At 45.0% G+C, this 16,178-nt stretch overlaps 1 protein-coding gene across 2 annotated transcripts in view; it reads left to right on the top strand.

Moving 5' to 3' along the window:
* Nucleotides 1-16,178, top strand: part of LOC136697107 (protein kinase C and casein kinase substrate in neurons protein 1-like) — a 78,299-nt gene that overhangs the window by 3,493 nt on the left and 58,628 nt on the right. Inside the window, exon 2 of one of the 2 annotated variants that reach the window (XM_066672046.1) lies at nucleotides 9,377-9,503. The gene's annotated coding sequence lies outside the window, so the exon portion shown is untranslated. Of the gene's footprint in view, nucleotides 1-9,376; nucleotides 9,513-16,178 lie in introns of both variants that reach the window. The other variant, XM_066672045.1, reaches the window with a different exon arrangement.

Raw genomic sequence — 16,178 nt, 5'->3', positions numbered from 1 at the left:
GTCTGTGGTGTCCGTGTCGTCTAGCACTGTGCCGAGAGAAAATGTATGTGATGAATGTATAAGGATCACCTGTCCAGAGGATGGATGTGTCTTATATTTGGTGCAAAGATACGCAGGAAAATCCAAATGTTCTGAGTGAGAATATTTCACCTTAGACAGAAACGCTTGGACTGATTGAAACATCAGGTCCGGTGATTACCTCTTTGCTTCTGTCCCAAAATCATCAGCCTGGTGGTAAAGAGTATAAAGCACCTCCATTGTGATGCACCTTGCTTGTTTTGCCGAGAAGACCAGCGAGAAAATGGTGCATTCTGGTCGTGGCTCCCGTAGGAACATGGGTCTGTGGTGAATAAAGAAAGAAAATGCACAGATGTGTGAGAGGATCTATGGGTCACGACATGAGGAATGACTACTGAAATAAGTGGACATCTACTATGCCAACATTTCTTCTGAAATCGAGTGTGTTAACAGGTAGTTTGTCCACACTCCTATCAGCTTCTAGTCGTCTGGTAAAGCTTTAAACTTGATTTTTGAGGGATTTCATCGCAGTCATCCATGAGAACACTTGAGAGACAGGTTCAGATGTTGGATGATTATTTCTGGATCAATAATGCCATAGATATGAGGCATTGGAATCAATCCAGAGGGCACGATTCCATTCCTCCTTAGCCCAATGTTCCAACACATTTCCTTTGACCAGTGGTCTCCCAAAACATAGCTGTCCTTCACTATCAAATGATTCATTTTCAGGAGTGATTCATAAAAGAAGTGATTCACAAAACCGAAAACCCGTATGAGATGGATCCCATCATTAAACACCCGAGAACACTCCGAGAACCCCACAAAAAAGGCTTAGTCTTTTGTGTCAGACTCGCCTCTCGTCTGTAAGAGCTGGTAAATGCCAAGTGAGAAATAATCGGAATAATTACTGCTGCGATTTGTTTGTCATCATTTAAATGTAAGAGGTTCCTTCCTCGCTGTGTAATTAAGTCTGATTAATTTTCTCAGCCAACCTTTTCCGACAGCTGAAGCATTCCTATACCTCACCGCCAAATATGAGCCACGAATTAATGAGCAATCAGATCAATGGTGGAGCCTTGGAAATCAGGCGCTGATGGCGTTTCTGTCATTTCCACTGATATGTAAATGGTTATATGCTGGAGATATGCTGTCCTCTGAGAGCTGAACTCAGAAAATGTACAGACAGCTGATGTGAATAAGCCTATATCGTACATCGAGTTTAATTGCAATAACTGATCTGAGACCTTTGAGACCTTGTCTTTGAGGTTTTTGGTGTGTTTTGGCCTTTTAGTGTCAATGGAGAAGAGTCATTCATTCATTCATTATCTGTAACCCTTATGCAGTTCAGGGTCGCGGTGGGTCCAGAGCCTACCTGGAATCATTGGGCGCAAGGCGGGAATACACCCTGGAGGGGGCGCCAGTCCTTCACAGGGCAATGGAGAAGAGTGTTTTGGATAAATCTTCCAATGTGAAGATTCTCTGAAGCTACATTTTCAGTGTCGTGATGTTGACCGGAGAACTGACGTTTGGCACGGTAAAGTCAGGACTGTCAGAGGAAAGGAAAACGTACAGCCAGTACACTTTGCTAATGTAATCTAGTGAGTAATATTATGTAATTTAATACAAATGTCTACAATCAGCAATTATTAGATCGTTAGCATTAATGCTAATCTTAGCGGATGTGAACGTGAATCACTTTGTCGCCATATTGGGGAATTGCCGGAGTGGGAGTGGCTATGTTTCAGACAGGGTTTCAGAGCCTCAGACCGTCCAACCTCAGCTGACCAATGGAAAATCAAGGTAAAAAAAAAACCACCTTCTTCTAAGACCCTCCCACTCATGAACACTGGGCCAAAAAATAAAGCAGAAGCAGAGGGACTTCAGAAGGAACAGGTTTTGTCAACAATCAATAAATTAATGAATAAATACATAAATAAAAAGCAAAGTTTGGAAAAATGCCAATGAAAATAAGCAGCAAACAACTACAAAGAGCTAAGAACACATTTAATATATCTTTACATTTCATATTAAGATTATTTATTTATTTATTAAATTTCTTCCTATCTTTAATTCTGCTTAAAGAATAATGGCCATGTCTTTCCCGAACTTTCTTCGGTTTGGTTGATATATCTGACCTGCACAGACAGCAGCTCTGGACACTGATGTAAATATTCATTCGTTCATTCATTATCTGTAACCCTTATCCAGTTCAGGGTCGCGGTGGGTCCAGAGCCTACCTGGAATCATTGGGCGCAAGGCGGGAATACACCCTGGAGGGGGCGCCAGTCCTTCACAGGGCAACACACACACACACACTCACACCTACGGACACTTTCGAGTCACCAATACACCTACCAACGTGTGTTTTTGGACTGTGGGAGGAAACCGGAGCACTCGGAGGAAACCCACGCAGACACAGGGAGAACACACCACACTCCTCACAGACAGTCACCCGGAGGAAACCCACGCAGACACAGGGAGAACACACCACACTCCTCACAGACAGTCACCCGGAGGAAACCCACACAGACACAGGGAGAACACACCACACTCCTCACAGACAGTCACCCGGAGCGGGAATCGAACCCACAACCTCCAGGCCCCTGGAGCTGTGTGACTGCAACAACTACCTGCTGCACCACCGTGCCGCCCATAAATGTAAATATATTGAGTGATATTACAGATCACGTTTTAACACGTTTTGTATTCTTATTATTATAAATGATAATGACTGAATATTTTATAACGACTTGTTTTTATGGGACGCATTTAAGAAGCTGTGATCTCCGTATTGTGACGTTCCGTTTTGGAACAAGTTGGTAGGAAGGCATGAAATATGATGCGCTGTGATGATCATGTAAACACTCGGTGTTTGTGGCAGATGAGGAAAAATACAGGTGGGAAATCAGAGGACACACTGCGTAGGTGAATACACCTGTGTGAGTGACTGGGTGAGTGTGTGACGCCACTCTACTGGCAATGGCCTCAAAAATGTTATGATGAGCAATTTTAATACTGTAACATGCCTAGTTTTGGATGTGGTTGCTATATCAACATCTCTGTACTGAGAGAGTAAGAGGAATGCTTGATTTAAGGTGGTACTGGCTCTGCCTTTAAGTGTCTCTCAGGCGGTCTACACCCCACCTTTGTGTTTTGTGGGGTTAAATCTACATTTCCATCTTTCTCTGTGTGTTCCCAACAGTGTTACACTCGGGTGGTCTTTGTGCTTTCCACCTTTAAAGGTGTTCTCACATTGGTTTGGGTGAGGAGACAGTGACTGTGCCCTTTGGATGTTTCGTCCTCACTTTCCCATCATTTTCACAGGCTGCCACACACTGTGTCTGCGTGGGTTTCCTCCAGGTGACTGTCTGTGAGGAGTGTGGTGTGTTCTCCCTGTGTCTGTGTGGGTTTCCTCCGGGTGCTTTGGTTCCTCCCACAGTCCAAAAACACACATTAGAAGGTGGCTTGGTGACTCAAAAGTGTCCGTAGGTGTGAGTGAATGTGTGTGTCTGTGTTGCCCTGTGAGGGACTGCCGCCCCCTTCAGGGTGTATTCCCGCCTTGCGCCCAATGATTCCAGGTAGGCTCTGGACCCACCGCAAACCTGAATTGGATAAGCGTTTACAGATAATGAATGAATGAATGACAGAATGTAGTCCTTCTGTTGCTCTGCATACTTCATTAGAAGCTAAATTCTCACCCAGAACTTAGTATTACACCCAGTATTCACCCAGTTCCTCAATGATCAGAACCCCCACAAACTCAAAATAAAGTGTTTTTGAGCTATATTTTAAAGGTTTAAAAACTCTGTTGCTCAACTTAATGTTCTTTATCCATTTAAACGTATTAATGAAAATACTTCTTTATAGAACCAAAACTGGTTCTTCTTCAGCATTCCTCAAAGACCCTGCTGTACTACCTTTTTTTTAAGGGTGCATGACCCCCGCAGAGGCGATGTGACTTGGCTGCAGTGACACTAACGTGATCGTGCTAGAGTTAGTGTGTGTTGCGCTGATTTGAGTGGAGCAGACACAGCAGTTCCACTTTAAAAGAGTGAACAATGGAGCTGATAAAGTGGGTAATGAGTGTATAAACAAGAAGATGCCTTAGTTTTTATGGCTGATCGGTGTATGTTAACATCACAAACATCGAAGCTCCATCCCGTTTTACCTTTCGAATTTCAGAGTGAGTCAGAGTACAAACCAGATCTAGAGGAGAACATCATCACCCACTCATAACCTGCAAATGAGGAAGAGTAGAGCAACCACAGCAAGACTGAGGAACACTGGTGGGAGCAGCAAAAGCCCACCAGTGCTCAGAGGAAAACCACAGTGCAGTTAAGCACTAGCAGAAACAGCCTGTGGTTTTCAGGGTCGTAGGCCGATTAAACTCTGATGTAATTTCAGATTGTGTTCTAGGATTTTACCACAGAGATCACTGTAAATATAATGGTCTGGACTGGAAGGTGAGGGTGGAGCTGTGTTTAAACTCACACTATTGTACTCTCTATCATAGAGTACTATCATAGAGTACAATTCAATATTCTCTCAGTGATGCTCTCGGGGAGGAAGACCACTCCAAGACTGATCCCCGCCTGTTTTAATACAGTATTGATTTTTGTTGCAGAGCCTTTTTGAATGTTTATTGTCCAGCGTTTATTTGAGAATTCAATCATGTTATGAGTATTAATGTCTGGAGGCAGTGATGTGTGTTTGTGTGTGGTTGTTAGGGTTTGTATCTTTACGTAATGGATGAAATAGCCTCGGACATCTCTGGTTTTCAGAGCGACTGTTAGAAACTGAAGCTTGGAGCTCAGTAAAATTGCGCTTGTTGATTACAGCTCTGTGATTACGTGCTCGTGTGTAGGTGTGTAGTGTAGTATACTCAGTATGTGAGTGGGAGAGACAATGAAAAATAGCTGTAAATTGTTTTGTGGTTTTCGTCAGGCTGTAAAGGGAGATAGGATGCTTCATTTAATTAATTTTCTGTCCGAATTCAAAGAGTGCAAAAAGCAGAATTATTCATTCATTCATTCATTATCTGTAGCCCTTATCCAGTTCAGGGTCACGATGCGTCCAGAGCCTACCTGGAATCATTGGGCGCAAGGTGGGAATACACCCTGGAGGGGGCGCCAGTCCTTCACAGGGCAACACACACACACACACACCTACGGACACTTTGGAGTCGCCAATCCACCTACCAACATGTGTTTTTGGACTGAGGAAACCGGAGCACCCGGAGGAAACCCACGCAGACACAGGGAGAACACACCACACTCCTCACAGACAGTCACCCAGAGGAAACCCACGCAGACACAGGGAGAACACACCACACTCCTCACAGACAGTCACCCGGAGGAAACCCACGCAGACACAGGGAGAATACAGCACACTCCTCACAGACAGTCACCCAGAGGAAACCCACACAGACACAGGGAGAACACACCACACTCCTCACACACAGTCACCCAGAGGAAACCCACGCAGACACAAGGAGAACACACCACACTCCTCACAGTCACCCACCCAGAGGAAACCCACACAGACACAGAGAGAACACACCACACTCCTCACACACAGTCACCCAGAGGAAACCCACACAGACACAGGGAAAACACACCACACTCCTCACAGACAGTCACCCGGAGGAAACCCACTCAGACACAGAGAGAACACACCACACTCCTCACAGACAGTCACCCGGAGGAAACCCACGCGGACACAGGGAGAACACACCACACTCCTCACAGACAGTCACCCGGAGGAAACCCACTCAGACACAGAGAGAACACACCACACTCCTCACAGACAGTCACCCGGAGGAAACCCACGTGGACACAGGGAGAACACACCACACTCCTCACAGACAGTCACCCGGAGGAAACCCACGCAGACACAGGGAGAATACAGCACACTCCTCACAGACAGTCACCCAGAGGAAACCCACACAGACACAGGGAGAACACACCACACTCCTCACACACAGTCACCCAGAGGGAACCCACGCAGACACAAGTAGAACATACCACACTCCTCACAGTCACCCACCCAGAGGAAACCCACACAGACACAGAGAGAACACACCACACTCCTCACACACAGTCACCCAGAGGAAACCCACGCGGACACAGAGAGAACACACCACACTCCTCACACACAGTCACCCAGAGGAAACCCACACAGACACAGGGAAAACACACCACACTCCTCACAGACAGTCACCCGGAGGAAACCCACTCAGACACAGAGAGAACACACCACACTCCTCACAGACAGTCACCCGGAGGAAACCCACTCAGACATAGAGAGAACACACCACACTCCTCACAGACAGTCACCCGGAGGAAACCCATGCGGACACAGGGAGAACACACCACACTCCTCACAGACAGTAACCCGGAGTAAACCCACGCAGACACAGGGAGAACACACCACACTCCTCACAGACAGTCACCCGGAGGAAACCCACGGAGTCACAGGGAGAACACACCACACTCTTCAGAGACGGTCACCCAGAGGAAACCCACGCAGACACAGAGAGAACACACCATACTCCTCACAGACAGTCACCCGGAGGAAACCCACGCGGACACAGGGAGAACACACCACACTCCTCACAGACAGTCACCCGGAGGAAACCCACGCGGACACAGGGAGAACACACCACACTCCTCACAGACAGTAACCCGGAGGAAACCCACGCAGACACAGGGAGAACACACCACACTCCTCACAGACAGTCACCCGGAGGAAACCCACGGAGTCATAGGGAGAACACACCACACTCTTCAGAGACGGTCACCCAGAGGAAACCCACGCAGACACAGAGAGAACACACCATACTCCTCACAGACAGTCACCCGGAGCGGGAATCGATCCCACAACCTCCAGGCCCCTGGAGCTGTGTGACTGCGACACTACCCGCTGCGCCACCGTGCCGCCCAAGAGCAGAATTAATTAATTCATTTGTTTCTGTCACCTTCTGCAACGGTAGGTTTGTTTACCTTAAAATTCCAGCTTCAAATTTTACTGGGATTCTCCACTGTCAGGAGACTATTCCGGGATCAGTACTGCAGAAACTGCACTATGTAACTTTCGGAGGAACACTCCTACCTAATGTTGCTTTAAAGCCCACCTCCAGTCATTCATTTGACCTTTAAAACCTCATCTGTGTTCGTCTGAAGTGGCTTAGATTTAAACGTCCCCCTTCACGTTCATTCAGTATGCATGGATATATGAATATGGAATTAGTGCCTGCCTCTGTCTCCACCCACCCCTTCACCAGTCGCCTGCAGCTGGAAAGCCTTGCCTCAGACATGGTCAGGATTGGTTGCTTATGTTTATGATGTAAGACTCCAGACCCACTGCTACTTTGATCAGAAATTCTTTATAGACGGTGTTATATGAGGGCATCGGGGTCACGGTGGGTCCGGAGTCTACCCGGAATCATTGGGCGCAAGGTGGGATTGGTGACTCAAAAGTGTCCGTAGGTGTGTGTGAATGTGTTAGTGAGTGTGTGTCGCCCTGTGAAGGACTGGCGCCCCCTCCAGGGTGTGTCCTCGCCTTGAGCCCAATGATTCCGGGTAGACTCTGGACCCACCGCGACCCTGAACTGGATAAGCGCTTACAGATAATGAATGAATGGATTCTCTGTGTCCTTTGTTTCGGATTGGTGTCCTGTGTGTAATAGAACACAAATCTGAACGGGAGAACTGCTTTATTATCATCGTTATCATCATCATCATTGTTATCTATTTGTATGTCTGCCCTTTTCCAGTCTGCAGCTGTGTTTTTGGCTCTGAAAGAGAATTGATTTATCGCCTGGGCTCAGACTGGATGGGGTGGGGTGTGGGGTGATGGGGAGGGGGAGTGATAGGGGTAGATGTCTGTGTGTGTGGTACCCAGTCTCTGCTCCTCTTGTCTTGCACAGGAGCCCTGGACAAAACAATGACTCTGCTTGTGTGTGTGTGTGTGTAGAGGTAAACAGAGCAGACAGGTTGTCTCGCTTGTCCTCAGCTCAGACTGAATCCAAAGGACAGATCTAAAATCTAAAAGTCACCTCATTTATAGGAAAAAAACAACAACTCTGTTTCTGTAGTCTACTGAAAGAATAAGTATTTCCCTCCAGTTCCTTAAATCATTTCTTTGTGGGATTTACACTGAACACATTGTATCTACACTCATCGTTCATTTTATCAGCTCCACTGACCACACAGGAGCACTTTGTTGTTCTACAATTACAGAATGTATTCCAGCTGGTGCTCTGCATACTTTTTTATCCCCATTTCACCCTGTTCTTCAATGGTCAGGACCCCCACAGGACAAGAATGTCTACTGTTAATATGCCACTCATCTCTAGCTCTATTTCAAGCTTGCTGTGTGATAGTATGTTTGGACAGGACACCTCTTTAGACCCCTGGATTCAGACTAACACATAGTGATTTTAGAGAGAAATTAACCTAATCAGGGCGGCATAGTGGAGCAGCAGGTAGCTGTCGCAGTCACACAGCTCCAAGGACCAACCCCAAGGAGTGTGGTGTGTTCTCCCTGTGTCTGCGTGGGTTTCCTCCGGGTGACTGTCTGTGAGGAGTGTGGTGTGTTCTCCCTGTGTCTGCGTGGGTTTCCTCCAGGTGACTGTCTGTGAGGAGTGTGGTGTGTTCTCTCTGTGTCTGCGTGGGTTTCCTCCGGGTGACTGTCTGTGAGGAGTGTGGTGTGTTCTCTCTGTGTCTGCGTGGGTTTCCTCCGGGTGACTGTCTGTGAGGAGTGTGGTGTGTTCTCCCTGTGTCTGCGTGGGTTTCCTCCGGGTGCTCCGGCTTCCTCCCACAGTCCAAAAAAAACACACATTGGTAGGTTGATTGGCGACTCAAAAGTGACCATATGTGTGAGTGTGTGTTGCTCTGTGAAGGACTGGCGCCCCCTCCAGGGTGTATTCCCGCCTTGCGCCCAATGATTCCAGGTAGGCTCTGGACCCACTGCGACCCTGGACTGGATAAGGGTTACAGATAATGAATGAATGATTTTGCAGGTCTTTATTGAACACAATCATCTTTACACCATTTGATTTGATCTCTAATTAAGTGACTCAGTGATTGACTCAGTGACTGACTCAGTGAAGTGAATCAGGACTAAATAATAACAGTGTACCATGTTCTGGTTGTGGCTGGACCAAGGGCCATGAACCCAAAGTAAATATATGACTTTCTTATAGAACACTACAGAATTTCCTCTCCAACTTTCCAACAAAGACCATCCTCATCTCTCCCTGGTCCTTTTTTTTGTAATTGTTAAGTGGGATAATAAAAGCAGAGGAAGTTAATCATCGTGGCTCATTGTTTGTCTGTTTTCTGTTTCCTCACAGGTAATCTCCTGTAGAGTTGACTGACAGATCAGCAGTGCTCTCTCTCTCTCTCTCTCTCTCTCTCTCTCTCTCTCTCTCTCTCTCTCTCTCTCTCGGTTGGGTGTATGGAAAGCTGCTTCATCCCCAGGTGAAGAAGGTAGGGTAGCTCCCTGTTTTTACATCATCCTTCACTCGCTCTGTTCTTCACAGCAGCTTCTCTGAGCTCTTAATGCGACTGTGGGACTCCTTAAAATGTGTATTTCCCTCTGAGGCTGTGGAGTAAATCTTTAATGAAGATCCTGTGCTGCTGTGAAATGCTGGGTTAGGGTTGTTGTTGTCTGCTGGGAAATCCACCGTTCCTCAAAGCCTGAGCCCAGTCATCCATCCTAGTGGCGGAAAACAACAATTCAGAACCAGTTAATTCAGTTCAGATTCAGTGTAAAGTAACAATGGTGTGCTGCACGAGGCCACGGGCCGTGTCCTGAAGACCACAGTTATGTTAATGCTGTTTATGGTTAAGTTTTAAGATAATTAAGAAAGACAATGTTATTCGTTCATTTATCAACTTTCAGCTTTTCTCTTGAGTCATTTGCATAATATGGAGATGTATATTACGCCCCGATGATAAAAATGTAAATATTGTATTATAATGAGCATTGTGTGTTCTGCCTGCATATTTTTACAAGAACGTTCTTTAAAGGCGGCACGGTGGCGCAGCAGGTAGTGTCGCATTTACACAGCTCCAGGGACCTGGAGGTTGTGGGTTCGATTCCCGCTCCGGGAGACTGTCTGTGAGGAGTGTGGTGTGTTCTCTCTGTGTCTGCGTGGGTTTCCTCCGGGTGACTGTCTCTGAGGAGTGTGGTGTGTTCTCTCTGTGTCTGCGTGGGTTTCCTCCGGGTGACTGTCTGTGAGGAGTGTGGTGTGTTCTCTCTGTGTCTGCGTGGGTTTCCTCCGGGTGACTGTCTGTGAGGAGTGTGGTGTGTTCTCCCTGTGTCTGCGTGGGTTTCCTCCGGGTGACTGTCTGTGCGGAGTGTGGTGTGTTCTCTCTGTGTCTGTGTGGGTTTCCTCCGGGTGACTGTCTGTGCGGAGTGTGGTGTGTTCTCTCTGTGTCTGTGTGGGTTTCCTCCGGGTGACTGTCTGTGAGGAGTGTGGTGTGTTCTCTCTGTGTCTGCGTGGGTTTCCTCCGGGTGACTGTCTGTGAGGAGTGTGGTGTGTTCTCTCTGTGTCTGTGTGGGTTTCCTCCGGGTGACTGTCTGTGAGGAGTGTGGTGTGTTCTCTCTGTGTCTGCGTGTCCGGTTTCCTCCCACAGTCCAAAAACACACGTTGGTAGGTGGATTGGCGACTCAGAAGTGTTCGTAGGTGTGAGTGTGTGTGTGTGTGTGTGTGTGTCTGTGTTGCCCTGTGAAGGACTGGCACCCCCTCCAGGGTGTATTCCCGCCTTGTGCCCAATGATTCCAGGTAGGCTCTGTACCCACTGCGACCCTGGACTGGATAAGGGTTACAGATAATGAATGAATGTTCTTTAAAAAATGTTACAAAATATTATTTTTGTGAGAAATATCGAGATCTCTCTTGGTGTTGCTCATTTAGTGTTCCCCTCCAAGTGTGTTGATCCCTAATACACAGTCTTAGCAATAGTTTGAAAAGGAGTGGTGGCTGCTAGCCTTCACACACCAAAGTTAGTCATGTGATTGAAGGTAACCTACAATTCTTAATATGTGAAGTTGGCTATACCTTTAACATACCTTTTTGCAAGATAGTGTTCACAAGGAAATGGTGGACATGTTTTTAATATACACTCCTATTTCCCAAGAGCCGGTGCCTGATAATAGTTTAGCAAAACGACCCGGTGTTTCCAGGCAATATCACACCCTCAGTCGACAATAACCTTTCTCCAGCTGTGCTTCTAGTGCTCCTGCGTGACTAAACGCTTGCTAGTCAGCCATTGAATGAAGTGCATAATTGTTCTGCATCTAATTAAATGGAAAAGTACAATTGCATTAGACTTAAATTACATTTACAGCCTGTTATTACAGCACAACCCGGATGATGAGCACATTTGCTTGTGATCTCTTCTTTCATCATAGAGTCAGTAGAGGTACAAAACCAATATAAAGATATACGGGAATAATCCAATGCTGAGAGCACAAAACACAACAATTAGGGAACAATAAGGACGTTTCAGGTGTGTCATTAACAGGTATTTCGCTTTGGTACCTGTAGAGGCATATGTGAATCGCTTATTAGCCTTCATTAGCACTAATAACCTGTCCTACTATGGGCGGTTTGAATTCTAGACTAGTTCCCTCTCACTGCTAGTAAAATACATCGGACCTTTTACAGATGGTCATTTCATTCTTGAAGCACTAACAGCTGTTGTAAAAGCCAGATAAAGCATGCATTAGCATCTTTCATGCATCTTAGCGGTGGGATTATACATTTATCAAGAACCCGTTTCACAGATAGATCTGGATTAACTGGGATTGTCCCGAGAGATAAATGTAGTGTGTAGTGGACATTTAAAATGTGTCCAACTCAAGCAGCTGTTTTATTACGTTACGCTGTTTATTAAAAGGCGGCACGGTGGCGCAGCAGGTAGTGTCGCAGTCACACAGCTCGGTTGTGGGTTTGATTCCCGCTCCGGGTGACTGTCTGTGAGGAGTGTGGTGTGTTCTCCCTGTGTCTGCGTGGGTTTCCTCCGGGTGACTGTCTGTGAGGAGTGTGGTGTGTTCTCCCTGTGTCTGTGTGGGTTTCCTCCGGGTGACTGTCTGTGAGGTGTGTGGTGTGTTCTCCCTGTGTCTGCGTGGGTTTCCTCCGGGTGACTGTCTGTGAGGAGTGTGGTGTGTTCTCCCTGTGTCTGCGTGGGTTTCCTCCGGGTGCTCCGGTTTCCTCCCATAGTCCAAAAACACACGTTGGTAGGTGGATTGGAGACTCAAAAGTGTCCGTAGGTGTGAGTGTGTGAGTGTGTGTGTGTGTCTGTGTTGCCCTGTAAAGGATTGTGAACCATTGTTTGGATCTAAATTTCCAAGCTGTTTAAGTTTCTGAGACACATTTATTTTGTAAAATACAGTTTTTAACCAACACTATTTTTAAGCAAATACTAATACTTTGTGACATTATTAACAAGATGCAACTGAAATATTATTTAAATACAGCACATGTACCTCATCTTTGATTTTTCTGCGAATGAAAAGATGACATTGTTTTGAAGTTGTTTCGTTAAATGGACTATTCTCTTTACACTTTTATCAGGACGAGCCCTCACTGTGATGTATACGTAAATAATAACTGTGCATTATTAAAAATGACATAGATGTGAACTCTGGGACTTGTCAAGATACATTTCTAATAAAAAAATACATAGTAAATTACTGGAACAAAGGTGCTCATGGTACAAAAACCTTGAGATATTCTGTCGGATTTCCATGCAGTGTCTCAGATGTCATCACTGTAGGAATATGAGAAGGTGAACACTAGCCTGTTTTACTGGATCCCATTGAACATGCGGGTTACCACTCCCTAGGTGTACCCCACCATCACCATGGAAAAGAGCACACTGGAAAATGTGGTGTACTGATCTTCAAAGCAATGAGAGCGCTCTGTTTAAGAGCCAGAGATGAGTGGTTTCTAGAGAGAAATCTCAGTGTGAGTTTAATACTGTCCCAGTTCTGTATAAGGCCCTTCCCTAGAGTCGTAATAATGTGTGTGTGTGTGTGTGTGTGTGAGAGAGAGAGCAAGAGAGAGAGAGAGAGAGAGCAAGAGAGAGAGAGAGCAAGAGAGAGAGAGAGCAAGAGAGAGAGAGAGAGAGAGAAAGAGAGAGAGAGAGAGAAAGAGAGAGCAAGAGAGAGAGAGAGAGAGAGAAAGAGAGAGAGAGAGGGCGAGAGAGAGAGAGAGAGAGAGAGATTGAGAAAGAGAGAAAGAGAGAAAGAAAGAGAGAAAGAAAGAGAGAGAGAGAGAGAGAAAGAAAGAGAGAGAGAGAGAGAGAGAGAGAGAGAGAGAGAGAGAGAGAGAGCATTGGCCTTCATATGTTGAATTCATTAGCAACTGGCTCATAGTTAGCAGCTGGAATTTTTTATGTAAGTGTATAATATATGGTAGATTTAGAGGACTGTGCAAATGTCAGAGACCACACTTCATTTATTTAGCTTTCAGTCAAAAAGCCCAGCGTCGTTCTTTGTGTCTATTTCCTCTTCTCAATAAGAGCTCCTTGACAGCACTACAACCTTTTCAGACCCAGTGTTGATGTATCTTCCCAAAGTGGAAGGCTGGGCCACAAAAAATGAGTCCAGAAACTTGTGAATGTGTAAAAGAAATAAAAACATCAAAGCAGGAGTGGAGCTGAAGTTTTATTAAGTGCTGAATTATTAAGTGTGGTTTATCCGAGTGGGGGATGTAGTATTGTGAGGCGTGGGAGTTGTTAGGAGCTACTCTATATATTGGATTTTATATATTAAATCATTTTTAAATCATATCTAATCTCTTCAGAAGTATCTCCTGGAGAGTGAGCACTTTCTCCTCAATGGCTTTTCTTCGACTGAGAAATGAATAAGTGAAGGGTGCCATAGCTGCAAATCTAAAGATTATTATAATAAATGTGATTGCAGTGACACAAGTGAACATAACACGAGCAACTGTTCCAAAACTAGGTCAGCTGCTAACCTTTTCTGTGAATAGCCTCTATATTGACGAGCGAGAGCTGGTATCGACTCCAACTCCTATGTTCAAAATCCAGTTCAGTCTGCAGTGTACATAATGAGTTTGTCTTTGGTCTCTGACTAAGAACACACAGACTAACTGGACTAATGACATGAGAGCTGTGTATAGACGGAGGCTTTAGCAACACATTGCTTTGATTTAGTTTGTGAGCCGGTGTGAATCCATGGCCTTGTTCTCACTGATGGATTACTACACATTGGTGAGTTTCAGAAACGCGTCAGAGCATGAAGAACATCAAATAAAATGCTACAGCGAGCATTGAAGTGAACTCTCTGAGGATCTGAACAACACAAGGCTACTGTGAAACTAACTATGCAGTTTTCTTTTTACGTTTAATTTTAATTTATCTGGAAAAGTTTAGTTTCTGACAAAGTAGTTGCTAAAAATCTAGGAGAATTTTGGTGCTAGTTAACCCAAACAAGTCTAACCCCGCATTTTGCGGGGTAGAACACACCTTATATAACCAGCTTTGTAAGTCTTGAATGTCTGAATGCGTCTGTGAGCTCCGTATACCGTTAGAAAGCGCAGATCCTACCGTTTCTAAAAATAGCGCTCTCATCGCGGTGCTGTGAAGCCTCTGGGAGTAATCCAGTGTGAAAAAACACCTAAAAACCAAGGTGCTCCTTCAAAATTTGTGTGTCATATTCGTCATGAAATGGTGTAATTATAATCGCTATTATCAAGAAAGACGACGCTGCGAAGGAACAAACAGACGGCGTTTACTTTCAGTTTCGTTTTGACTCAAATCACGTCATCTCACGCTGTCTCTGGGCAGAAAACTGAGTCATCAGCAAAAACATATTCCTATTATTGATTTATAGGTTTTCAAGGGTTTTTTTTGGTTTCACATCAAATAATAATGCATTAGATTAACAAATATAAACTAAAAAGCTTAAATAAATCTTCATTGTGTATTTTTATCTTTAATAGCTATATGCATAGGGTTCATTAAAGGTATGTTAGCAAGATAACAACATGTCAGATGAAGGGAAGGTTTAGCAAGCTAAGAGCTGATTAGCAACATAAAGTTTGGTAAACAGGACTGTTTAGCAAGCTACAGGTATGTTAGCAAGATAACAACCTGTTGTTGCTAGCTAAAGGTATGTTAGCAAGATAACAACATGTCAGATGAAGGGCAGGTTTAGCAAGCTAAGGACTGTTTAGCAAACTAAGAGCTGATTAGCAACATAAAGTTTGGTAAACAGGACTGTTTAGCAAGCTACAGGTATGTTAGCAAGATAACAACCTGTTGTTGCTAGCTAAAGGTATGTTAGCAAGATAACAACATGTCAGATGAAGGGAAGGTTTAGCAAGCTAAGGGCTGTTTAGCAAACTAAGAGCTGATTAGCAACATAAAGTTTGGTAAACAGGACTGTTTAGCAAGCTACAGGTAATTTATGGCATAAGGGCAGGTTAGAAAACTAAGGGCTCACAACCAAGAGCTCACGATAGGGACCAGTTAGCAAAATAAGACGCTTAGAAATAGGGCTGGTTAGTGTGTTGCTGGCTTTGAGAAAAGTAATAGTCCTTAGAACTAAAATCCAATGCCAAATTAGCAGTAGCGGTTAGCAGGTGCGATTTTAGTAACTTAAGTGTCAGTTATCCAGGCCCATTTGCAGGGATAATTCGCAAGGAAAGGGACATTCAGAAAGCTAATTAAGGGCCAGTTAGCAGGCCTGGTTAACAAGCTAAATGATTAGTTTGAGTTTTGTATGCTATGTTTTGGGAGATAATAGGTGTGTGTGTGTGCAATAGTATCACATTTCAAGGCATCAATGAGGTGTATGGTAATGTTTAACTGAACTGGGGGTAGCAGGTACAGTGGGCGGAGCAAAGTTTAAATACACCAAGGTCACTCACTGAGTGGACAGAGCGGGTTTTAATCACACCAGGGGTGTTCTAGTGGTGTTTATTTGCCGAGTGGTATCTTGTGGAGCAGACAGAGTGAGATTCAACCTCAGAACTCCAAATGGGGATTTGTTTTTCTGCTTTTTGTACAACCCAGTCTCTCACTCACTCGTGATATAGTCACATATATAGGAGACTGCAAATTGTGACATAGTTGCATATTTGACATTTTATGCGACAATATCACAATCATAAGTGT

This window comes from Hoplias malabaricus, chromosome 5 (genome assembly GCF_029633855.1).
Source record: "Hoplias malabaricus isolate fHopMal1 chromosome 5, fHopMal1.hap1, whole genome shotgun sequence".
NCBI lineage: Eukaryota > Metazoa > Chordata > Actinopteri > Characiformes > Erythrinidae > Hoplias > Hoplias malabaricus.
The sequence above is the reverse complement of the archived record's forward strand: the minus strand, read 5'-3'. Positions and strand labels throughout refer to the sequence as shown.